The sequence below is a fragment of the Protomyctophum parallelum genome, assembly GCF_964188405.1.
Source record: "Protomyctophum parallelum genome assembly, chromosome: 15".
Classification (NCBI taxonomy): Eukaryota; Metazoa; Chordata; class Actinopteri; order Myctophiformes; family Myctophidae; genus Protomyctophum; species Protomyctophum parallelum.
The window spans coordinates 50153614-50181007 of NC_139710.1; positions in this window are offsets into that span (position 1 = coordinate 50153614).

Consider the following 27394-nt stretch of genomic DNA (forward strand, 5'->3'; position numbering starts at 1 on the left):
GACAGTGTGCTGCCCCACACACTGCAGGGAACACCTTACAGACTGTGTGCTGCCCCACACACTGCAGGGAACACCTTACAGACAGTGTGCTGCCCCACACACTGCAGGGAACGCCTTACAGACAGTGTGCTGCCCCACACACTGCAGGGAACACCTTACAGACTGTGTGCTGCCCCACACACTGCAGGGAACACCTTACAGACAGTGTGCTGCCCCACACACTGCAGGGAACGCCTTACAGACAGTGTGCTGCCCCACACACTGCAGGGAACACCTTACAGACAGTGTGCTGCCCCACACACTGCAGGGAACACCTTACAGACAGTGTGCTGCCCCACACACTGCAGGGAACACCTTACAGACTGTGTGCTGCCCCACACACTGCAGGGAACACCTTACAGACAGTGTGCTGCCCCACACACTGCAGGGAACACCTTACACAGTGTGCTGCCCCACACACTGCAGGGAACACCTTACAGACAGTGTGCTGCCCCACACACTGCAGGGAACACCTTACAGACAGTGTGCTGCCCCACACACTGCAGGGAACACCTTACAGACAGTGTGCTGCCCCACACACTGCAGGGAACACCTTACAGACAGTGTGCTGCCCCACACACTGCAGGGAACACCTTACAGACAGTGTGCTGCCCCACACACTGCAGGGAACACCTTACAGACAGTGTGCTGCCCCACACACTGCAGGGAACACCTTACAGACAGTGTGCTGCCCCACACACTGCAGGGAACACCTTACACAGTGTGCTGCCCCACACACTGCAGGGAACACCTTACAGACAGTGTGCTGCCCCACACACTGCAGGGAACACCTTACAGACAGTGAGCTGCCCCACACACTGCAGGGAACACCTTACAGACAGTGTGCTGCCCCACACACTGCAGGGAACACCTTACAGACAGTGTGCTGCCCCACACACTGCAGGGAACACCTTACAGACTGTGAGCTGCCCCACACACTGCAGGGAACACCTTACAGACAGTGTGCTGCCCCACACACTGCAGGGAACACCTTACAGACAGTGTGCTGCCCCACACACTGCAGGGAACACCTTACAGACAGTGTGCTGCCCCACACACTGCAGGGAACACCTTACAGACAGTGTGCTGCCCCACACACTGCAGGGAACACCTTACAGTGTGCTGCCCCACACACTGCAGGGAACACCTTACAGACTGTGTGCTGCCCCACACACTGCAGGGAACACCTTACAGACAGTGTGCTGCCCCACACACTGCAGGGAACACCTTACAGACAGTGTGCTGCCCCACACACTGCAGGGAACACCTTACAGACTGTGTGCTGCCCCACACACTGCAGGGAACACCTTACAGACAGTGTGCTGCCCCACACACTGCAGGGAACACCTTACACAGTGTGCTGCCCCACACACTGCAGGGAACACCTTACAGACAGTGTGCTGCCCCACACACTGCAGGGAACACCTTACACTGTGTGCTGCCCCACACACTGCAGGGAACACCTTACAGACAGTGTGCTGCCCCACACACTGCAGGGAACACCTTACACTGTGTGCTGCCCCACACACTGCAGGGAACACCTTACAGACAGTGTGCTGCCCCACACACTGCAGGGAACACCTTACAGACAGTGTGCTGCCCCACACACTGCAGGGAACACCTTACAGACAGTGTGCTGCCCCACACACTGCAGGGAACACCTTACAGACTGTGTGCTGCCCCACACACTGCAGGGAACACCTTACAGACAGTGTGCTGCCCCACACACTGCAGGGAACACCTTACAGACAGTGTGCTGCCCCACACACTGCAGGGAACACCTTACAGACTGTGTGCTGCCCCACACACTGCAGGGAACACCTTACAGACAGTGTGCTGCCCCACACACTGCAGGGAACACCTTACAGACAGTGTGCTGCCCCACACACTGCAGGGAACACCTTACACAGTGTGCTGCCCCACACACTGCAGGGAACACCTTACAGACAGTGTGCTGCCCCACACACTGCAGGGAACACCTTACAGACAGTGTGCTGCCCCACACACTGCAGGGAACACCTTACAGACAGTGTGCTGCCCCACACACTGCAGGGAACACCTTACAGACAGTGTGCTGCCCCACACACTGCAGGGAACACCTTACAGTGTGCTGCCCCACACACTGCAGGGAACACCTTACAGACAGTGTGCTGCCCCACACACTGTAGGGAACACCTTAGAGACAGTGTGCTGCCCCACACACTGCAGGGAACACCTTACAGACAGTGTGCTGCCCCACACACTGCAGGGAACACCTTACAGACAGTGTGCTGCCCCACACACTGTAGGGAACACCTTAGAGACAGTGTGCTGCCCCACACACTGCAGGGAACACCTTACACAGTGTGCTGCCCCACACACTGCAGGGAACACCTTACAGACAGTGTGCTGCCCCACACACTGCAGGGAACACCTTACAGACAGTGTGCTGCCCCACACACTGCAGGGAACACCTTACAGACAGTGTGCTGCCCCACACACTGCAGGGAACACCTTACAGACAGTGTGCTGCCCCACACACTGCAGGGAACACCTTACAGACAGTGTGCTGCCCCACACACTGCAGGGAACACCTTACACAGTGTGCTGCCCCACACACTGCAGGGAACACCTTACACAGTGTGCTGCCCCACACACTGCAGGGAACACCTTACAGACAGTGTGCTGCCCCACACACTGCAGGGAACACCTTACAGACAGTGTGCTGCCCCACACACTGCAGGGAACACCTTACAGACAGTGTGCTGCCCCACACACTGCAGGGAACACCTTACAGACAGTGTGCTGCCCCACACACTGCAGGGAACACCTTACAGACTGTGTGCTGCCCCACACACTGCAGGGGACACCTTACAGACTGTGTGCTGCCCCACACACTGCAGGGAACACCTTACAGACAGTGTGCTGCCCCACACACTGCAGGGAACACCTTACAGACAGTGTGCTGCCCCACACACTGCAGGGAACACCTTACAGACAGTGTGCTGCCCCACACACTGCAGGGAACACCTTACAGACAGTGTGCTGCCCCACACACTGCAGGGAACACCTTACAGACTGTGTGCTGCCCCACACACTGCAGGGAACACCTTACACAGTGTGCTGCCCCACACACTGCAGGGAACACCTTACAGACAGTGTGCTGCCCCACACACTGCAGGGAACACCTTACACAGTGTGCTGCCCCACACACTGCAGGGAACACCTTACAGACTTCACTAAAGCACAGCTCTCTTCCTTCTCTATATCACTTTCAACTTGATATATCAACGTTGGTAAATATCAACTGTACCCGTTTTAATTGATGTTGATCACTATGTAAGGTTCCTTTATTATTACCAGTAATTTACTTTGTTCATCTATGTTTTGTTTTCTTTGGTTCTTAGTCCATGAGCCAGAGCTCCAAAATTGGAATGTTAATTATGAATTGAGTGGGGGAAAAACCATACCTATATTAGATTGTTGTCACCATGAAACTTGCCCAGTTGATTATTTACACGTAGACAATGATTTATTGTATTACGAGTTTTAATTTTTAACTATGCAAATGAGGCATTATATAGGAAAATGTGCAAACATTTTAAAATATGAAAATGCTACTACTGTGGAAGGGTTATCACATATTAACCCATTCTGACCGGGCACCCATTTTGGTGTTGGCATCATGTCGTGCTTTAGCTATTGAAAAATAGCAGATCTACAAGCTCGTATCGCGCCACCGAGTGGCGCGATACGAGCTTGTAGGTCTGCTATTTTTGAAGAATCGAAGAACGACTGACATTTTTAGAATCTGATCTCAGGTCAGAATGGATTCATCAGACCAGTGTGTGTCCGGCGGAAACCTCGTATGAATCTGATCTCAGGTCAGAATGGGTTCATTCACTTGGTCCAGCGCCGTTCCACAACCTATACCATACATACTGTAGGTCAGCATGGCCAGAGATTAAAATAGGGTGCATTCTGTATCCCAAAACACAGTTTATAGTTAAAGGACGCAATAAAACAACCACCTCTGCATCCATGGGATGCACTACTGTACTATACAGTAAAAAGAAGAAAAAAAACGTGATATTTTGCTAGCTTTAGTTATGATCGTTTCTTCTGTTTTCTACATGAATATAACCACATTATAACCATATAAAATGACAGTTAAATGCTGCAATTTGTAAAAAAAAATATTTGACAAATATGACTCCTGCATGGCACTCATCTAAAAGACCATCACTGCATCCTGGGACTCATTACATTGAAAACCTATTCACACCACTGGGCCTGGCTGTAGTAGAACCAGATGCTTTGATCTCTGCGACGGGACCATAGCAGGCCTTTTCCCCCCATTCCCTTCAGCCACTGTAAATGTAAATGCTGTGAAAAGCCATAAATCTAAATCATCAAATGTGCACACACACACCCACGCATGCATGCATGCATGCATGCATGCATGCACGCACGCACGCACGCACACACTCCTGTAGAGGATTAAATGTCTGGCGATACAAACAACACATTACCGGTTTCAGCACATGATTGATTGTAATTGTATTTATAATATACAATAGCCTGGACACAGTATTGCATGATGAGTAGTAGAGAACGTCAGGTCTGAAGCGTACCATGCACAACATGAACGAGGCATGTACAGTTTGTACACCGTACTGTACAAGCCAGGGAAAAAGGTCTTTCTTTAGGTCCCGACTTGTTGCAAGGCAGGCTGGAATTCACTGAACCTTATTTGGTATTCCAGTACAGTACAGTCATTTTTCCTGTCTGTTGAATGTGTAGCCGACACACATGGAACCGTACACTCTACACGGTGACATTATTTTGCCCCTTATAGGGGTCCATTTCTACACCCTCAAGAAGTTTGAATCAATCAGGGGTTTTGCAGCGAAGGGGGAGCGTAGCGTAAACAAAATGTCGTCACCCTGGGACATTAATTAACATGCCTGACTGATTACTTTACTGCTGTCTGGGGGGAAAACATGCATCTCCTTTTTATGAACTTTTGAAAAAAATGGTGTTATACAGTACTTTGTCATTACAGTACAGAGTCACACAAAAGTAGCAAATAATTGTGTATTTTTGTGAAAGTAAAAGTGAGTGGAAGTGAGTGTGGGTTCTATAAATATTAGGGCTGTCAAACGATAAAGAAATTGTAATCAGATTAATCATAGCTTAAAATGTATTAACCATGATTGATCACCTTTTGAACTATGTCCAAAATATCACATGATTTTCTGTATGTTGTTGTGGTAAATGACTATAGTGCAGAGTGGATGGGATTACGGGAAGTAGGGGGCAGGTCATCTATAAAGCATGCATTAAAAATGTTAATCTAATTAATTTCACAAATTAACTAACTCAGTTATTTTTTGACAACCCTAATAAATATTCAACCAATGAAAAGTATTTAACACAAGAGCTTGTGACAGAATACAGTACATTTGGATGCATTGGAACAAAGTTTATCGTTTGTTTTTTTCTGAAAACAGTTTTGGACATCGTAAGGTTTCCACCCGACAATGGCCGACGTGACCGCACTACAGGATGACGTTTAAATACAATACGCTGGCAGCAGGGCCTACGTGACCACACTATACAGGATGACGTTTAAATACAATACGCTGGCAGCAGGGCCGACGTGACCGCACTACAGGATGACGTTTAAATACAATACGCTGGCAGCAGGGCCGACGTGACCGCACTACAGGATGACGTTTAAATACAATACGCTGGCAGCAGGGCCGACGTGACCACACTACAGGATGACGTTTAAATACAATACGCTGGCAGCAGGGCCGACGTGACCGCACTACAGGATGACGTTTAAATACAATACGCTGGCAGCAGCGCCGACGTGACCACACTACAGGATGACGTTTAAATACAATACGCTGGCAGCAGGGCCAACGTGACCGCACTACAGGATGACTTTTAAATACAATACGCTGGCAGCAAGGCCGACGTGACCACACTATACAGGATGACGTTTAAATACAATACGCTGGCAGCAGGGCCGACGTGACCGCACTACAGGATGACGTTTAAATACAATACGCTGGCAGCAGGGCCGACGTGACCGCACTACAGGATGACGTTTAAATACAATACGCTGGCAGCAAGGCCGACGTGACCACACTACAGGATGACGTTTGGATACAATACGCTGGCAGCAGGGCCGACGTGACCACACTACAGGATGACGTTTAAATACAATACGCTGGCAGCAGGGACGACGTGACCACACTACAGGATGACGTTTAAATACAATACGCTGGCAGCAGGGCCGACGTGACCGCACTACAGGATGACGTTTAAATACAATACGCTGACAGCAGGGCCGACGTGACCGCACTACAGGATGACGTTTAAATACAATACGCTGGCAGCAGGGCCGACGTGACCGCACTACAGGATGACGTTTAAATACAATACGCTGGCAGCAGGGCCAACGTGACCACACTACAGGATGACGTTTAAATACAATACGCTGGCAGCAGGGCCGACGTGACCGCACTACAGGATGACGTTTAAATACAATACGCTGGCAGCAGGGCCGACGTGACCACACTATACAGGATGACGTTTAAATACAATACGCTGGCAGCAGGGCCGACGTGACCGCACTACAGGATGACGTTTAAATACAATACGCTGGCAGCAGGGCCGACGTGACCGCACTACAGGATGACGTTTGAATACAATACGCTGGCAGCAGGGCCAACGTGACCGCACTACAGGATGACGTTTAAATACAATACGCTGGCAACAGGGCCGACGTGACCACACTACAGGATGACGTTTAAATACAATACGCTGGCAGCAGGGCCGACGTGACCGCACTACAGGATGACGTTTAAATACAATACGCTGGCAGCAGGGCCGATGTGACCGCACTACAGGATGACGTTTAAATACAATACGCTGGCAGCAGGGCCGATGTGACCGCACTACAGGATGACGTTTAAATACAATACGCTGGCAGCAGGGCCGACGTGACCGCACTACAGGATGACGTTTAAATACAATACGCTGGCAGCAGGGCCAACGTGACCACACTACAGGATGACGTTTAAATACAATACGCTGGCAGCAGGGCCAACGTGACCACACTATACAGGATGACGTTTAAATACAATACGCTGGCAGCAGGGCCGACGTGACCGCACTACAGGATGACGTTTGAATACAATACGCTGGCAGCAGGGCCAACGTGACCACACTACAGGATGACGTTTAAATACAATACGCTGGCAGCAGGGCCGACGTGACCGCACTACAGGATGACGTTTAAATACAATACGCTGGCAGCAGGGCCGATGTGACCGCACTGCAGGATGACGTTTGAATACAATACGCTGGCAGCAGGGCCAACGTGACCACACTATACAGGATGACGTTTAAATACAATACGCTGGCAGCAGGGCCGACGTGACCGCACTGCAGGATGACGTTTGAATACAATACGCTGGCAGCAGGGCCGACGTGACCACACTACAGGATGACGTTTAAATACAATACGCTGGCAGCAGCGCCGACGTGACCACACTACAGGATGACGTTTAAATACAATACGCTGGCAGCAGGGCCGACGTGACCGCACTACAGGATGACGTTTGAATACAATACGCTGGCAGCAGCGCCGACGTGACCACACTACAGGATGACGTTTAAATACAATACGCTGGCAGCAGCGCCGACGTGACCACACTACAGGATGACGTTTAAATACAATACGCTGGCAGCAGGGCCGACGTGACCGCACTACAGGATGACGTTTAAATACAATACGCTGGCAGCAGGGCCAACGTGACCGCACTACAGGATGACGTTTGAATACAATACGCTGGCAGCAGGGCCGATGTGACCACACTACAGGATGACGTTTAAATACAATACGCTGGCAGCAGGGCCGATGTGACCGCACTACAGGATGACGTTTGAATACAATACGCTGGCAGCAGGGCCGACGTGACCGCACTACAGGATGACGTTTAAATACAATACGCTGGCAGCAGGGCCGACGTGACCGCACTACAGGATGACGTTTAAATACAATACGCTGGCAGCAGGGCCGACGTGACCGCACTACAGGATGACGTTTAAATACAATACGCTGGCAGCAGGGCCGACGTGACCGCACTACAGGATGACGTTTAAATACAATACGCTGGCAGCAGGGCCGACGTGACCGCACTACAGGATGACGTTTAAATACAATACGCTGGCAGCAGCGCCGACGTGACCGCACTACAGGATGACGTTTAAATACAATACGCTGGCAGCAGGGCCGACGTGACCGCACTACAGGATGACGTTTAAATACAATACGCTGGCAGCAGGGCCGACGTGACCGCACTACAGGATGACGTTTAAATACAATACGCTGGCAGCAGGGCCGATGTGACCACACTACAGGATGACGTTTAAATACAATACGCTGGCAGCAGGGCCGACGTGACCGCACTACAGGATGACGTTTGAAGCACACTAAAACACACAAGGCCGAAGAACTGCAACGCTGAGAGACAGTGTTAGGGGGCTTCAATAAATTATGCAACCTTTGTGTCTGGGTAAAGGAAATGATCTCTGTTGAAGAATGTGCCTTAAACCACAGCTGGGCAAACACATTCCATCATCTGAGGCTCCATAATGAGGAGGGAGGCTTTGAGGAAGCACCCTGGGCTTCGCTGGATGACACGAGAGGAGAGATGGTTGGAGGAGAGGGAGGAAATGACAGAGAGGGGAGGGAGGACAGCCATGGAGGAGAGGGAGGAAATGACAGAGGGGAGGGAGGACAGCCATGTGGGTCAAAAGTCATCAGCAGCATGTTCCTGAAGGTCTACACGTCAATGCGGTTATTGTTACGACAGCAGACCATCAGGCTGCTGTACAAGCGCTGTCACCATGTCAGTCTTGGTGAAATACGGCATTTATGAGTTGACATGATACTATGAATGACTGTACACTCCATTGCACTGCTGAACCAGCGTCATCTCTATGCACAAAGCTAAGATGGTGTTTGACTTGGAAAATAAACTATAGTGTTGTCTATTTTCACAAGAGACAGACTTTATGCCTCATTTTTATTTTCTATTTTAACCATGCACCTTATACCTTGTTATTCGACTTTAGTTGTGTTTCCTTCTGTTTTCTCTATAATGACTATTTTTTTAACTGCTAAATGTTGGGATCTTGTACAAAAGATACAGTATTATCAAATATATATATATATATATTTTTTCAATGTTTTCTTTTGTGGCTTTCGCCTTTATTTTATATTTTTATGGAGGGACAGACAGTAGGCCGTTGGGATCGGGAGTCGAACCCGCGGCTCACTGCCAGGCTGGATTAGCAGCCAAGGTGCCTGGACCGCTGAGCCACGGCCCAGGCCCATCAAATATCTCTTAAGTTGAAGTTGTGGCGGTGTCTGTCTGTGTTTCTGAGGTACTGCCGTCAGCACAAATGGGTTATGCCCAAATAAATGCTATGGGCCAAATTAATTAACGTTATTACCTTCAGCTGTGTTTACGCATGAATCATGATATGTCAAAATGATGTGAGTGCAATCTGTGTTAAACAGATTTCCGTTCACAGTCAGCAGCCAATGGTGGATTTCTACCTGCATGTCAGCTTGAGGGTGCTACTCTATCTAATCTACTCTATCTAATCTACTCTATCTTTAATCTACTCTATCTACTCTATATTTTACCTGCATGTCAGCTTGAGGGTGCTACTCTATCTTTTTACCTGCATGTCAGCTTGAGGGTGCTACTCTATCTAAAAGGCCTGGGTCGGCCTACCGGTCAGGGCACCTATAGGCTGCTAATACAGCCTGACAGCGTGTCGCGGGTTCGACTCCAGATCCTGACGACCTTTGCTGCACATGTCACACCCCATCTTTCTCCTGTCAGCTTACTGTACAGTGTACAAAATCAAATAAGGCCCAAATATATATAAATATATATAAAAAAAAAAAAAAACAGGGATGTCCCCCGCTATATGGTTGGTGGATGACAAAACATGCATCTTGTGCTTACATTGTTGTTTTGCTGAGGATGGACAGTTTATTTTTAATGCCAAGCTTTCCATTCAAATCCCATTTCACACGCCCTTTAAAATCATCGCACACCCTTTAAAATCATCAGGCAGCGTACAGTATGACTCCAGAAGTGCCCATGTGTGCTGGCGAAGAGAAGCATGGCTTCATATGGATCTATTTAAAGGGGCCTCAATGAATAGAGGGCGTTTACAAACTGGCTGCAACACAGAAGAACCATGACAGAACTAATGAGTCCAATGAACTCTCACTGTAGCCTACAGACAGTATGGGAAGAACAAGAGTGTCATTTTAGGATACACGTTGGACGTTAACCATGTCCTAATCAGAGAATCCATAGAAACACACAGTATCCCCCTGGGATGCATGTCAGCCTGAATGATCCATTTCTTATATTTTATTCCAATCTCAATCAGCATCCCAGCATTTATTATTTATTATTATTATTCATTTTTTACAACCACAGACAACATAGAAACACCATGGTCCATTCCATCTCTTAACCCATTTAGAACTGAGGACGATTCTACAAATGCCTTCTAAATCCTGACAGTTTTCTGAAAAATGTCAGTGGTTGTCAAACTTTTTCATGTCAAGGACCCCAAAAAGACCCCCCATCTGAAAATATATAGTACCAGGGACCCCTCCAGAAGCAAAGATTTGACTTAAAAACGATCGCTCTGAAATAATATATATTCAAAGATTTCCACCACATTTTCACCAAAAAAAAAAGAAAAGCCTATCTACAAGCTCGTAGCGCGGCACAGAGTGATTGTAGATCTGCTATTTTCCAATAGCTACAGTATAACAATGCTTTAAAACACCAAAAGGGTCCCGGGGGTTCCCGTCCAGAATGGGTCAACATACCATATGATTGTCTGTCCATTGTCCTCCCACAGCCAATCCCATATGGAGAGATGTCTGCAGCCAAAGGAATCCCAGCATCCAGGTCAACGCGATCCACATGGCTACAGCGGATGCATGAGCACACTCACTACAGCTTCTTGGAAACAAAAGTCTACCGCTATCCTCCAGACTAGCCTAGACACAATGAGGTGCAGGTCACAGTGGTGATATTCACGTTCTCTGATCATTCACTGATCACCCTACCCTGGAACCATGGTGACACCATACAGGGGACAACAGGGGACACACCCTGCATGGCTTCTATAGACACACCCTCCCTCCCTCCCTCCCTCCCTCCCTCCGCAGACACAAACACACACACACACACACACACACACACACACAGCTGCCTGCCAAAACCCACTGCAGTGGCCTTTCCGCCTGCTCTGGAGAGGAACACAGGGATGCTTCTATACAGCGCTCAGTCTGATGGAGATGTGTTCAAGGCTTGTGCTGTACCATATTTAACCCGTGTAGACCTGACCGAGGACCATTCTACACAAATGCCTTCTAAATCATGAAAAACTCATGTTTCTACTGTATGTCAGTCGTTCTCAAGCATTTTCATGTCAAGGTCCACCCTAAAAATATATGTAATTAAAATACGTCGACTCCCCTGAAGCAAAGATTTGAGTTAAAAAAAAAACATTCGCTCTGAAAGAATATATATTCAACGATTTGCGCCACATTGTCACGATAAAAAAAAAAAATAGCAGACCTACAGTACAAGTATAACATAATGCTTAAAACACCAAAAGGGGGTTCCCTTCTCATCCGTTCTCAAATTGACAAATATGTACTGTGTGGAAATACATCTGAAGTCATTCCAGGGCAGGCACACAGTGGCCAAGCAGGAGAATAATAATAATAATAATAATAAAATGACATCAGGTCTATGATCGGATGAAATGGTCGTGTCCTTAGCCTAGGTTTTGAGCTGCCATGGGGAACGTAGACCCCCGAACGTAGACCCCCGAACGTAGACCCCCCCCATGGGGAACGTAGACCCCCGAACGTAGACCCCCCCCCATGGGGAACGTAGACCCCCCCCATGGGGAACGTAGACCCCCCCCATGGGGAACGTAGACCCCCGAACGTAGACCCCCCCCATGGGGAACGTAGCTGCGCAAGTTGCGGCTGAAGTGAGCTCCCCCAAACGGGTTATGGTTGAGGAGATGGGGGGGGGGGGGGGTCTATTCATGAAAATAGAACTCCAGAGCCATCGAAAATAGCTAGCAGAAGTTGTACTGACTCATGTAATCACATAATATGACTCTTCCTAACAGAAAAACAAGTGCACGCAGCGATCCGCTAACTGAAACTTTATATATATTCACATTTTCACGATATCTTTTTTTTTTGCAGACCTAGCTAGCACCATAGCTAGCACGCCACTCGGTGCCACGCTATGAGCTTATAGATCTGCTATTTTTCAATAGCTAATATAACATAATGCTTAGAACACCAAAAGGGGTTCCCGCCGCCCAGAATGGCTTAAATCAAAGCGGTGGGAGTTGCAAGCAGAGGAACCACAAGGCCGTTAAAACATTGGGATCAATGGCTAATATGAACCACCACCACGACATCAACCTACTGTATAGTTCCATCCATGTGGTGTTTCTTCTTGGCCAATATGAACCACCACCACGACATCAACCTACTGTATAGTTCCATCCATGTGGTGTTTCTTCTTGGCTAATATGAACCACCACCACGACATCAACCTACTGTATAGTTCCATCCATGTGGTGTTTCTTCTTGGCCAATATGAACCACCACCACGACATCAACCTACTGTATAGTTCCATCCATGTGGTGTTTCTTCTTGGCCAATATGAACCACCACCACGACATCAACCTACTGTATAGTTCCATCCATGTGGTGTTTCTTCTTGCCATGGCCGGGCGGGCAGTGGGGGGGGGGGGGGGGTGGGGGAAGAAACCTCTGCGAGGCTTTCGTAGGTATGCCGTGTTGTGCTTAAGAGGGAAAGCCGTGCGCAAATAAACTGCTCTAAAGTCCCATCGCAAATATACACGCTGCGACAGAGCTGCTTGATCTGTGTACGATAAGCATCGGTCAACAGAGAGCTGCTTGATCTGTGTACGATAAGAATGGGTCAACAGAGATCTGCTTGATCTGTGTACGATAAGTATGGGTCAACAGAGAGCTGCTTGATCTGTGTACGATAAGTATGGGTCAACAGAGAGCTGCTTGATCTGTGTACGATAAGTATGGGTCAACAGAGAGCTGCTTGATCTGTGTACGATAAGTATCGGTCAACACAGATCTGCTTGATCTGTGTACGATAAGTATGGGTCAACAGAGAGCTGCTTGATCTGTGTACGATAAGTATCGGTCAACAGAGAGCTGCTTGATCTGTATACGATAAGTATGGGTCAACAGAGAGCTGCTTGATCTGTATACGATAAGTATCGGTCAACAGAGATCTGCTTGATCTGTATACGATAAGTATGGGTCAACAGAGAGCTGCTTGATCTGTATACGATAAGTATGGGTCAACAGAGAGCTGCTTGATCTGTATACGATAAGTATGGGTCAACAGAGAGCTGCTTGATCTGTATACGATAAGTATGGGTCAACAGAGAGCTGCTTGATCTGTATACGATAAGTATCGGTCAACAGAGAGCTGCTTGATCTGTGTACGATAAGTATGGGTCAACAGAGAGCTGCTTGATCTGTATACGATAAGTATCGGTCAACAGAGATCTGCTTGATCTGTATACGATAAGTATGGGTCAACAGAGAGCTGCTTGATCTGTATACGATAAGTATGGGTCAACAGAGAGCTGCTTGATCTGTGTACGATAAGTATGGGTCAACAGAGAGCTGCTTGATCTGTGTACGATAAGTATGGGTCAACAGAGAGCTGCTTGATCTGTGTACGATAAGTATGGGTCAACAGAGAGCTGCTTGATCTGTGTACGATAAGTATCGGTCAACACAGATCTGCTTGATCTGTGTACGATAAGTATGGGTCAACAGAGATCTGCTTGATCTGTGTACGATAAGTATGGGTCAACAGAGATCTGCTTGATCTGTGTACGATAAGAATGGGTCAACAGAGATCTGCTTGATCTGTGTACGATAAGTATGGGTCAACAGAGAGCTGCTTGATCTGTGTACGATAAGTATGGGTCAACAGAGAGCTGCTTGATCTGTGTACGATAAGTATGGGTCAACAGAGAGCTGCTTGATCTGTGTACGATAAGTATCGGTCAACACAGAGCTGCTTGATCTGTGTACGATAAGTATCGGTCAACAGAGAGCTGCTTGATCTGTATACGATAAGTATGGGTCAACAGAGAGCTGCTTGATCTGTATACGATAAGTATCGGTCAACAGAGATCTGCTTGATCTGTATACGATAAGTATGGGTCAACAGAGAGCTGCTTGATCTGTATACGATAAGTATGGGTCAACAGAGAGCTGCTTGATCTGTATACGATAAGTATCGGTCAACAGAGAGCTGCTTGATCTGTGTACGATAAGTATGGGTCAACAGAGAGCTGCTTGATCTGTGTACGATAAGTATGGGTCAACAGAGAGCTGCTTGATCTGTGTACGATAAGTATGGGTCAACAGAGAGCTGCTTGATCTGTGTACGATAAGTATGGGTCAACAGAGAGCTGCTTGATCTGTGTACGATAAGTATGGGTCAACAGAGAGCTGCTTGATCTGTGTACGATAAGTATCGGTCAACACAGATCTGCTTGATCTGTGTACGATAAGTATGGGTCAACAGAGAGCTGCTTGATCTGTGTACGATAAGTATCGGTCAACACTATAGCTGTACCGACTACCGAGGCCACTGTCTCAATCTCACATGTGGTTTCAATTAACCCATTCTGGGCAGGAACCCCTTTTGGTGTTTTAACCCATTCTGACCTGAGATCAGATTCACACGAGGTTTCCACTGGACACACACTGGTCTGATTAACCCATTCTGACCTGAGATCAGATTCTAGAAATGTCAGTCGCTCTTCGATTAAAAAAAAAATAGCAGACCTACAAGCTCGTATCGCGCCACTCGGTGGCGCGATATGAGCTTGTAGATCTGCTATTTTTAAATAGCTAAAGCATAACATGATGCTGATACCAAAATGGGTGCCCGTTCAGAATGGGTTAAGCATTAGAGCTTGTAGATCTGCTATAGTTTTGAAAAATCGTGGAAATGTGCCACAAATCTTTGAATATATATATTCTTTCAGAGGGGGGGGGGGGGGGGGGGGGGTACAGATCAGAACGGGTACAGATCAGACTGAATGTCCAACATGATAGGTAGTGATGGTAGATGAAGCATGGTAGTGTTTTCTCCTTTACTGTATATACATCGTCTTCAGATGAGGCTTGGCTATGATGTGAAATTACAGGCCAGCCAAGAGGGCATGATTTCAAGCCTGAAGATTGAAGATGACAGATTAACCCATTCTGACCGGGCACCCATTTTGGTGTCCGCATCATGTTATGCTTTAGCTATTGAAAAATAGCAGATCTACAAGCTCATATCGCGCCACCGAGTGGCGCGATACGAGCTTGTAGGTCTGCTATTTTTGAAAAATCGAAGAGCGACTGACATTTTTAGAATCTGATCTCAGGTCAGAATGGGTTCATCAGACCAGTGTGTGTCCGGCGGAAACCTCGTATGAATCTGATCTCGGGTCAGAATGGGTTAAACGCTGCCAATAAGACGAGAGCGAAACACACTCATGTGGGATGGTGGTACAAGTACAGAGGACGCCGTCCCACTTCAAAAGCCTCTCCATGCCTGCTCCGTGTTTAACACACAGTGAGGCTTACAGAACCGCCTAATGCTACCCAGGCTGGCAGGCTCACACACTTAGTTACATAGCACTTATCTTTTTTTATCTTTCTGTGATCTAGTTCCTAGATCTGTCATTGCTAAGACACAGTCAACCAGCTAACGGTAACACATGAAATGTTGATATATATATACCAACTACTGTAAATGCTGTTGCTGTCGGGCAACAGTCAGTATCTCCATTATGTCATACTGTATGATGATAGTGACACACAAGTCGTAATTAGTGAAAATACACCCACTGGATGGACCTTAGGTAGGCTATTTTCTGTATGTTTGCATATTTTCACAATGGTGACATGGCTATGGTGGCATAGCCAGAACAGTGTGACTGTGGGTTTTATGAATGAAAGATTATGACAAAATAATAATTATATTGGATCCACATTGGAACACAGATTCTGTTTTCAATTCCTGAAATTGATTGATTGATTGATTGTATTAACAGTTTGCAGAATTACAGTACATTTCAAGTACAACTCAATACAACAACTGTTAACTGTGAGTGGACAACACCATAAAGCATTACATTAGGGCCCACCATTTTCAATCCATCAAAACTAATGAACGAAAAAGAAGGATTTTGGACATACACGGTTTCCCCCTTTCCCGACAGTGCTGATGTGTGTGTGCAGACTGTGCACTGTGCACACGTTGCAGAATGGCACAATCAAGTTTAACTTCAAGATGAAATATCCATCACTTGGATAAAAAAAGGTGGTCCTGGTCCCTATAGTCTTACAAAATGATTGATACTAGTAGGCAGCTGATACCCCAAATGCATTGTGTGAGTTACTGATAACGATCATTGTACTTATAGATCATAAAAATGATACACATACAGTATACCCATTTCACAACATAAAAGGTCCTTTCAGACGCAGGTCTGCCCAAAGTCTGCTCATGAGGAGCGCAGGACACGTAGCGTGGAGAAGAGGTCTCGTCTCGTGTGGGTGTGAGCTTGCGTGCGACAATTTCATTCACGTTGCCGTGCCTGTGAAAATACGCCTGCGTAATCGCCCCTCAACGTCCAAATTAAACGCACGCCTCTCATTGAAAATTAATTACTATTATAGGCGCGTCAGTCTGAAAAAAGGCCTTAACTCTGAATTTTGAGCTAGTGGAACATGTTCACGGTAGAGCTGGGGGGGGGGGGAGAAGTAGCGCTCTGTTGTAAAAGCTGGGGTCTACATCTGGAGGGCTGATGTGGGATGCAGAGATTTGCCTCGACTTGCAGCGAATAGCTGCAAGTCTGCACTCTGACCTCAGTACCAAAATGTGTACTCTAATACCCTGCCCCCCCTCCCCCCCCCCCCCCCCTGCCCCCAACACACCTTGTAAACATTATCTCCACGGGGTTCAAATATGTGTCAGAGACACTTTGCATCGTGACTCATTTCAACACTGTGTCAACGTTTACGTCCAGCCATTGTCCTCACTGGAGAGATGCTGGAAGGGATAAGGCTTCCTGCTGACACACTTTTCCATTTTAATTGCTCAGTTTCAGGAGTGAACAGGATTTGATTTGATACAATTACAATTTACAATTTAGGCATTTATCAGACGCTCTTAATCCAGAGCGACTTACATTTAAGCAAGAACAAAAGAATGGGAATACATCACATAAAAGCATTTATCATGAAACATGCGTAAGCTAAGAAGGTAACAGTGGAATATCTATATGATGAAACTATACATACACTATACATATAAACTATACATATTTACTACTATGCTATACATATGTACTATGGCGTGCTATGACTATATACAATACAATTATAGTGCTGTCTACATAACATGCTATAAGTCTGTGTCAAATGCTATCTAAGCCAGATTTATCAAGATAGATTTATCAAATCGATCAGTATCAGCTACAACATCAAACATCTCTGTGAGAAATGACAGCGAACTCAAATCACTTGTCGTGATAAGTTAAGTATAATTAAGTATAATTAATTAAGTATAATTGTATTGTATATAGTCATAGCACGCCATAGTACATATGTATAGCATAGTAGTAAATATGTATAGTTTATATGTATAGTGTATGTATAGTTTCATTATATAGATATTCCACTGTTACTTTCTTAGCTTACGCATGTTTCATGATAAATGCTTTTATGTGATGTATTCCCATGCTTTTGTTCTTGCTTAAATGTAAATCGCTCTGGATTAAGAGCGTCTGCTAAATGCCTAAATTGTAAATTGTCGCCAAATGTCGTCAAGTGGGACCGGGCCCTGATCCTTATGGGTTCTGTCGGTACTCATGGGTTCTTCAACATGTCCTCAGAGCGTACTCTGATCCTTATGGGTTCTGTCGGTACTCATGGGTTCTTCAACATGTCCTCAGAGCGTACTCCCCTAAATCTCTTTTAACAGGACTGTCAGAGCGGATAGCCTGGAGGATCATTAGGACCTGACGAATGGCCCTGACCTCTGGGCAGGTGGAACGGAACCCTAAGGGCACCTGTGTGTGCAAGTCTCAAACAGTCCATCTGTACCAAAAAGACACACATCCATCCACTCCTGTATATTTGTAGCCATTTTACTCCATTCATGTCCATTTGTCCAATAGCTATTCTCGCACAACACACCGGCTCCGATAGAAACTGGTATTAATTATTATTACAAGTAAGACGCGCAAACGCGGGAAGCGAACGCAGCTCGTGTGTGTGTGTGTGGTTGTTTGTGTGTGCTACAGCTGCGCCCTCTGGTGGCGGGCGGGTGGTGTCACAGCGGGACAGACACACACACACACAGACAGACACACAGACAGACAGACAGACATGATCTGCAGGGTCTCATAGTTAGTGCTCACTGCATTCGCAACTAGTCCTTACGAGTTGTGAGATATTTGCCCCCCCCCGCCCGGGTGCGTTTGTAATTGACGAATACATTTATTAATAATCATTAATGTGTCAAATCGAAAAAAGGGCTTTGTTACGCCCTCCATATTCATATGGTCAATGCCTGTGTGAAAAGTGGGAGTGATTGGTGCATGCAGTGAGGAGTTACGGCACTGTTTCTGACACACACACACACTCAGACACACGGACAGACATTCGGTTAATTATAGTATGATGATTATTAACTGGCATTCCCCTACATATAAAATATGTCCACAGATTTTCAAGAACAAGGCATCAAGAACAAGGCGTCATTATGTGAGCTTGTAAAGTGGCTAAGTAGATTAGTACTGTATGCGGTACAGAAGGGCCAAAAGTTATGTCTATACTGTATAGGCTACTCATTGTACAGATATTCTACTGTTAGACAGATGTTATAGGTTCTTAGCTTACTTGATGACCATTTCTATATATTTGACGTAATACCATGTGTTGTCCTTGCCCGCTGTAAATTGCTCCGGATTAAGAGCGTCTGCTAAACGCTTACATTGTAAATTGTAATGTAGTACAGCCTGATGCTCAAGGACATGCTTGCTAACAGACATACTGGAGGAGGGGAGAGCATTTCTCATTGGCTTTCCTCGCCCAGAGTTCCACGGAGCAGCCAGGGATATTAAGAGCATCAAACGTTCAAGTTGCATCCGTGCGTCTCTAGGCTTTGGGCTAGATCAAAGTGTACGATATCCATCTTCACGTCGGAGTAAAGCGGGATCTAGCATTTAAGCGGAGGTCTGCAGTGCTGAAAGCTGGTTAATAGATTTTCCAGCTGGGCCGGTAACAGAAGCAAGGATGTAGCAGCTAGTGAGACACAGTGAATGAACTGCAGGACTGTCCCGTATTACTCCCTAATGGGGTGTTTATCACAGCACAGCTTTCAGTGTGTGCGCACTGTGTCCGTGCACACACACACACACACACGCCCACATCGAAATGAATCCGTAATGGTACACAAGCAGAAATACATATATATATATATATATATCCCTGACACACTAGTCCCTAACACAACATATGTTCAGATGATATGATATAGATATCCATGTGTGGGACCTTGACATGCTCGAGAAACACTGATGTAATGCCATGGACTTCCTCCATTGTTTTTGGGATTCTAATTTGGATTGTGTGTCGTGCACATTTTGAGTGAGATAACACAAGTGGGAATAACAGCGGTTCATTTGATCACATCGTGTGTGTGTGTGTGTGTGTGTGTGTGTGTGTGTGCACCACAGCATGCTGGCCAACGATGAACGTGTCATGGTTGGTAGGATTTGCTGTGTAATCATTGTAACACAAATGTCAGCGTAGGAGTAAGAGGGGACAGCTGGAACAAGCTAAGAATATATATATTCCAAACATTTCTTTAGGATTTGCCAATGTTTTTTTTTTGTAATAGTCGAGCTACAAACTTACGTTACATTGCGATGCGTTGTGAATATCGCGAGTATAAATACCCTATATGGAAATAGGGTTGAAGTGGCTCAACCGATGTTGAAAGGCTGGGTCCCACAGCCAAAAACGAAACCTAAGGTTTTTTGAGTGAAATCACTGAATATACCTTTAAACATACAAACAATACAAACAGTACAGGACAACAACAGACATGAGACACCATAGCATAAACAGAGGTCTGTTCTGTCGAGGCAGGGACAAAGGAGTGCTTATATCTGGGGGGGGGGCACCCAGACGACGGCCCGATGGCAACAGCCTGTACTCTGAGTGGAGTGGGTGGGCATTGTCAGTGACACCTGGACTGATCAATTTACAATTTAGGCATTTAGCAGACGCTCTTAATCCAGAGCGACTTACATTTAGGCAAGAGTCACACAATACATTCATAGTGGAGGAGCTTAGGGAGGGAGAGATTAGGGTGATTTCACAATACATTCATAGTGGAGGAGCTTAGGGAGGGAGAGATTAGGGTGATTTCACAATACATTCATAGTGGAGGAGTTTAGGGAGGGAGAGATTAGGGTGATTTCACAATCGCATAGCATGATTGGCTAACTGAATAGCCTAGGTCTATATACAGTATGTGTACTAACTGAATAGCCTAGGTCTATATACAGTATGTGTACAAAACGCACACATGCATATTACCGGTGGGCCGCACAAGTTATATGATATGATAATTAGGGCCGGGACTAATTGCGATTAATTACGATTAATTAACTACAGAAAAATGAATGCATTAAAAACATTAACGCATTTTAATCGCACTATTGTTTTCACCGCGGAACGGAGTTTTCAGTTTTCTGCGCACCAAGTGTCCGTGTCCTCTTCAGACAATAACACCACCAGACACCGCAGACAGTTCACCAGACTGGGGGAAGCCGCTGAGATCACCTTGCTTGTCCCCGTGGATTGGAAATAGGATTTAAAAGGCTATCCGATGGTAGCGTGGATTACAGCACAGTTGTGTGCAATTATTCAATAAAGAATTATTACCCCTATTACTACAAAAACAATGTTTTATTGCTTAAACTTATGTATTCACTATTCATTGATTCACTAGACTAGTATACCAAAATCCATTTGAAAAAATTGCTTTCTCACTGTTCTCGGGTCAAATAATGATATGCGATTAAAATGCGATTAATCTAGATTAATTAATCACAAAGCCTCTGATTAATTAGATTAATTTTTTTAATCGAGTCCCAGCTCTAATGATAATAAATAAAAAAGGCAGTCAGGCCATTAGGCAGCAGGCCACCGGGAAAGGTGCTGCCATTCTGCCAGTGCCATCATGATCATTTCACTGTACCCGTATCAGTTCAGGACAAGTAAACCCTCTTCTATCTTCAATCCTTTTGCCAGCATCATTATTGTGAGAGCAACAAAGGGTTGTGTAGTTGTCTGTTGGTCTTTGTATCATTTATGTTGTTCTGTAAAAGTGGTGGTATTATTAGGGGCTTGTTTGTTTGAGTGTGCCTCGACGGAGCGGGCGGTAGAGTTTCTGCTATCTGCGCGCTGGTTGTGATGCGCCGGTCTGGGCCAAATTCACGCTAAAATGACCGGGCCGAATTTTTGTCCCAGCCCAGCCCTGCAGTTTACAAAGGAAGAACAACACATTTCTCCTTCAGCCACATGACAGTTCAGTTTACAAAGGAAGAACAACACATTTCTCCTTCAGACACATGACAGTTCAGTTTACAAAGGAAGAACAACACATTTCTCCTTCAGCCACATCTCTCTCACCGGTGTCCTCACCATATGTACGTCCCTCTCATCTGTGGAGCCCTCCATGCTGTTGTTCAAGACGTCGCCAGCAGATGATTCATTGCTCTAAAACGAAAGGGAGGAGAGCCTTTACATAAATACAATTCCATTCCAACACATGTATAACATATACACGCATGTCACCGTTATGTCATTTTACTTGGGGTTGATATATTGGTATATTTTGTCGCTCAAATAATTGCGTGTTTCTGTCATTTGAACATTGGGAACATTGTGAATAAATTGTATATTTCTGTTTGGCTTTTAGTCTTCATTAACTAAAGGTGCACAGGGCGGATATGACAGATAACTTACATATTTAATAGCCTCATACGTAAAACACATTAATAGTGGAAATGGCCGATCTACAAGCGCAAAAGGCGGTATCGGGACATGTTTTGAGCTTGTAGATCTGCAATTTACACAATTTCTATTAAATGTTTGAAAATATATTAACATTTTCCAACATTGAAATGATTATGAAGATTATGCAAAAAATAATTGCGATTATCTCAAGTAATTGTGATTAGGCGATTATGTAATTATTGTGACAGGCCTACATGAATAAAATACATAAAGTATGTATACCTACAGACATACAAAGCCATTGCAAGGTAAAAATAATGAAATAATAATGACGTGTGATTAGCCTGTGGCCTATCAGTCATCTCTGATGGCAGTGGTGTTGACATATCGAACTATGACATTATGACACATTTTGTGCAAGGCCTGATCAGGTGGAGGTACGTCTGTGGCATATGGAGGGTATGCACATGCATAAAGTTAAGTGAGTTTAACATTGTTTAATGCAATCTCACATGTGACTTTTCTGTTTGGATGTATGGGCTGTCAAGGCCAGAAAGTCGGGGTTCCCTTCCCATGCATAGACATAGAAAGGTAGATGTCTCCTTCGGCTCTGAGCTAGGGCAAGCTTCCGCGTTGGTGCCCAGGAAAGCAATGAAAGGAAGGGACACGAGTCACGTGACGGCACACTTCTGCCCTGAAGCGCGATACACGTCGCTCCAATTAATTGTGGGGGAGAAGGAGGCGTCTACCGTTTCTATTTCACATACACACACACACACACACACACACACACACACACACACACACACACACACACCTTGTGGTTGGAGTGTCCTCCCTGAAACTGGGAGATCGGGGGTTCGATCCCCGGCCGGGTCATACCAAAGACGCCCAATGCCTCCCTGCTAGGCACTCAGCAACAATGGGTTGGAGGATTGGGGGGCAAATCAACTAATGATTCCCGAGCGCGGCGCACGCTGCGGCTCACCGCTCCAAGAGATGGGTCAAATTTCACTGTGCTAACGTGTGTGACTAATCATACGACTGTGACACATACACACACAAACGCAGTAAACACACGTGTCCGTTTTGGCTTTCCCACCTGTAAGCGTGTTTCCCTGAGAGAGGACGAGGCCATGCGGTCGCAGGCGGGCAGGTGGGACGTGCAGTGCTGTCTGGCGGCGTGCGGGTCTCCCATCACAAAGGTCATCTGTCTCACAGCCCCCTGGGGGAACATAGGGAGAGGGTGAAAGGTGAGAGGTTACCCACATGCAGGAAGTTCCACCCTTCCCCCACAGCCTGACGAATTGACTCTTATCTCGCTGGCGAGTGGAAAGGGATCAGGACGAGGCCATATCCATGTGTCTCTGTTCCCAGGACCATTCCATGGCCTTGACCCTGAAGTCTGACATGAGAATGTGACAAAAGACATGTTTAGCTATAAGAGACTTTTTTCATTTTCTCTCTCTTTTTTTTAGTATAGGGGCTTACAGTACTCATCAACAACGTCGGAGGGTTTTTGTTCGAGAAGGGGAACGTTTCACTTTCCCCTGCCTGAACATTGGAACATAAAAAATGGTGGACCCTGTTGTAAACGAGTGTAAATGCTTTGTCACGGTGTCGTCCACAGTAAAGGCTCATACATAGTCTGGATTTTCGGTGGTGAGGTGCCCACCGAACGACAACATGACGTCACTGAGGTGACCACCGAACGACAACATGACGTCACTGAGGTGCCCACCGAACGACAACATGACGTCACTGAGGTGACCACCGAACGACAACATGACGTCACTGAGGTGACCACCGAACTACAACGTGACGACACTGAGGTGACCACCGAACTACAACATGACGTCACTGAGGTGACCACCGAACTACAACGTGACGTCACTGAGGTGACCACCGAACTACAACATGACGTCACTGAGGTGACCACCGAACGACAACATGACGTCACTGAGGTGACCACCGAACTACAACATGACGTCACTGAGGTGACCACCGAACTACAACGTGACGTCACTGAGGTGACCACCGAACGACAACATGACGTCACTGAGGTGACCACCGAACTACAACATGACGTCACTGAGGTGACCACCGAACTACAACATGACGTCACTGAGGTGACCACCGAACTACAACATGACGTCACTGAGGTGACCACCGAACGACAACATGACGTCACTCAGGTGACCACCGAACTACAACATGACGTCACTGAGGTGACCACCGAACTACAACATGACGTCACTGAGGTGACCACCGAACGACAACATGACGTCACTCAGGTGACCACCGAACTACAACATGACGTCACTGAGGTGACCACCGAACTACAACATGACGTCACTGAGGTGACCACCGAACTACAACATGACCGCCACCGCCCCAGCCCCTTCTCTGTTTTTACTCACCACCGCTCAACGTTATTTCAGCTCCGGTGGCCACCTCACCACCGGAGCGGTGTCCACCTCACCACCGAAACTCCAGACTATGTATGAGCCTTAACAGTTTTTTGTATTGACTTGTGCTTTCGGCATACCGTGAATAACATTTTCAATCAATCAAAATGCAGTCACAAGTGTACATAAAAAGGTGCAGTAACTCTATGAATATGAACAGAGTTCTGCCAACAAGAAAGAAAGATAGATGATACAAGCAGCCTGATTAAAAGGCACTGGGACAGTGGGACTACTAGCTCTGGATTCAATTACAGTTCAGATGAGTAGCACAGGGAGCGTAGTGTAGTGCACGCCATAGAGAGGACTTATGGTTTAAGTTTCTGCAGAACTGGTTAAAGTTTAGGTGGACGAGAGGATAGAAGGACCATCCCAAATGGCAGGCTTTATCCTAGATCTGTCCGTCATCTGTCAATCAGTAACGTTACAGTTGAAAGGGTCCAGTTGTCCACATGACTGCTTTATACGTATAGCTGCATGCCGATGTACTGTACAAGCTCACAACGCGTCACAATGCAGTGTGTTTGGGAGCTTCACAACGCGTCACAATGCAATGTGTTTGGGAGCTTCACAACGCGTCACAATGCAGTGTGTTTGGGAGAACACAACGCGTCACAATGCAGTGTGTTTGGGAGCTCACAACGCGTCACAATGCAGTGTGTTTGGGAGCGTCACAAAGCGTCACAATGCAGTGTGTTTGGGAGCTTCACAACGCGTCACAATGCAGTGTGTTTGGGAGCTTCACAACGCGTCACAATGCAGTGTGTTTGGGAGCTTCACAACGCGTCACAATGCAGTGTGTTTGGGAGCTTCACAACGCGTCACAATGCAGTGTGTTTGGGAGAACAACGCGTCACAATGCAGTGTGTTTGGGAGCTCACAACGCGTCACAATGCAGTGTGTTTGGGAGCTTCACAACGCGTCACAATGCAGTGTGTTTGGGAGCTTCACAACGCGTCACAATGCAGTGTGTTTGGGAGCTTCACAACGCGTCACAATGCAGTGTGTTTGGGAGCTCACAACGCGTCACAATGCAGTGTGTTTGGGACCTTCACAACGCGTCACAATGCAATGTGTTTGGGAGCTTCACAACGCGTCACAATGCAGTGTGTTTGGGAGCTTCACAACGCGTCACAATGCAGTGTGTTTGGGAGCTTCACAACGTGTCACAATGCAGTGTGTTTGGGAGCTTCACAACGAGTCACAATGCAGTGTGTTTGGGAGCTTCACAACGCGTCACAATGCAGTGTGTTTGGGAGCTTCACAACGCGTCACAATGCAGTGTGTTTGGGAGCTTCACAACGCGTCACAATGCAGTGTGTTTGGGAGAACACAACGCGTCACAATGCAGTGTGTTTGGGAGAACACAACGCGTCACAATGCAGTGTGTTTGGGAGCTTCACAACGCGTCACAATGCAGTGTGTTTGGGAGCTTCACAACGCGTCACAATGCAGTGTGTTTGGGAGCTTCACAACGCATCACAATGCAGTGTGTTTGGGAGAACACAACGCGTCACAATGCAGTGTGTTTGGGAGCTTCACAACGCGTCACAATGCAGTGTGTTTGGGAGCTTCACAACGCATCACAATGCAGTGTGTTTGGGAGCTCAGTCAGCTCACAACGCGTCACAATGCAGTGTGTTTGGGAGCTCAGTCAGCTCACAACGCGTCACAATGCAGTGTGTTTGGGAGCTCAGTCAGCTCACAACGCGTCACAATGCAGTGTGTTTGGGAGCTCAGTCAGCTCACAACGCGTCACAATGCAGTGTGTTTGGGAGCTTTTGGCATGACACTGGCGAGCATCCAAGTATAGATGTAAGCGTTATTATTCCAAGTCTTGCTAAGAAAAAGCGTTACCATGACAATGATTTGAACGCAAATGATCCACCTATGATGCATTGCAATGCAAGATAACAAGCTGCTCGACCCCTAGATGTGTGCACTGGATCTCTGAATGGGTGTATATCAGTGTTGATTTTGTCGACTAAAACTAAGACGATAAAATGTTCGTCGACTACCTTTTTTCACCGACGAAAACTAAATGGAAACTAAATGAAAACTAAGCTACGATGACTAAAACTATAAGACTAAATATACTGACAATTTCATCAACAAATAAAAACTAGACTAAAATGTTAGGGATGGTCTAGTGGACAAGTGATCCAGTATACTGTAAGTCATTTTACACTTGGTTGCATGCTGAAAATAGCAGATCTACAAGCTTGTAGATCTGCTATTTTCAAAAAGTGTAAAATCTGTCATTACAACGGCATGCGTTTTGGCCCGCCAAAACACATTTTAGTCGACTAAATCAACTGTAGATTTAGTCGACTAAAATCTTATGATATTTAGTCGACTAAAACTAGACTAAAAACTAAAACATTCCTAAAATGTGACTAAAACTAAATGAAAACAATTGAAGAGACGACTAAAACTGCCAAAAACAACACTGGTGTATATGTCTATCAACAATGAATATATGGATGGATTTATGTACAGACTACTGTATATCAACGCGGTGCAATGAGGATTTTAAGAGTGAGTGAATATACAGTAATTACCATCTCTCGACAGTTGTCCTTAACCCATTCTGACCTGAGATCAGATTCATATGAAGGTTTCCACCGGACACACACTGGTCTGATGAAC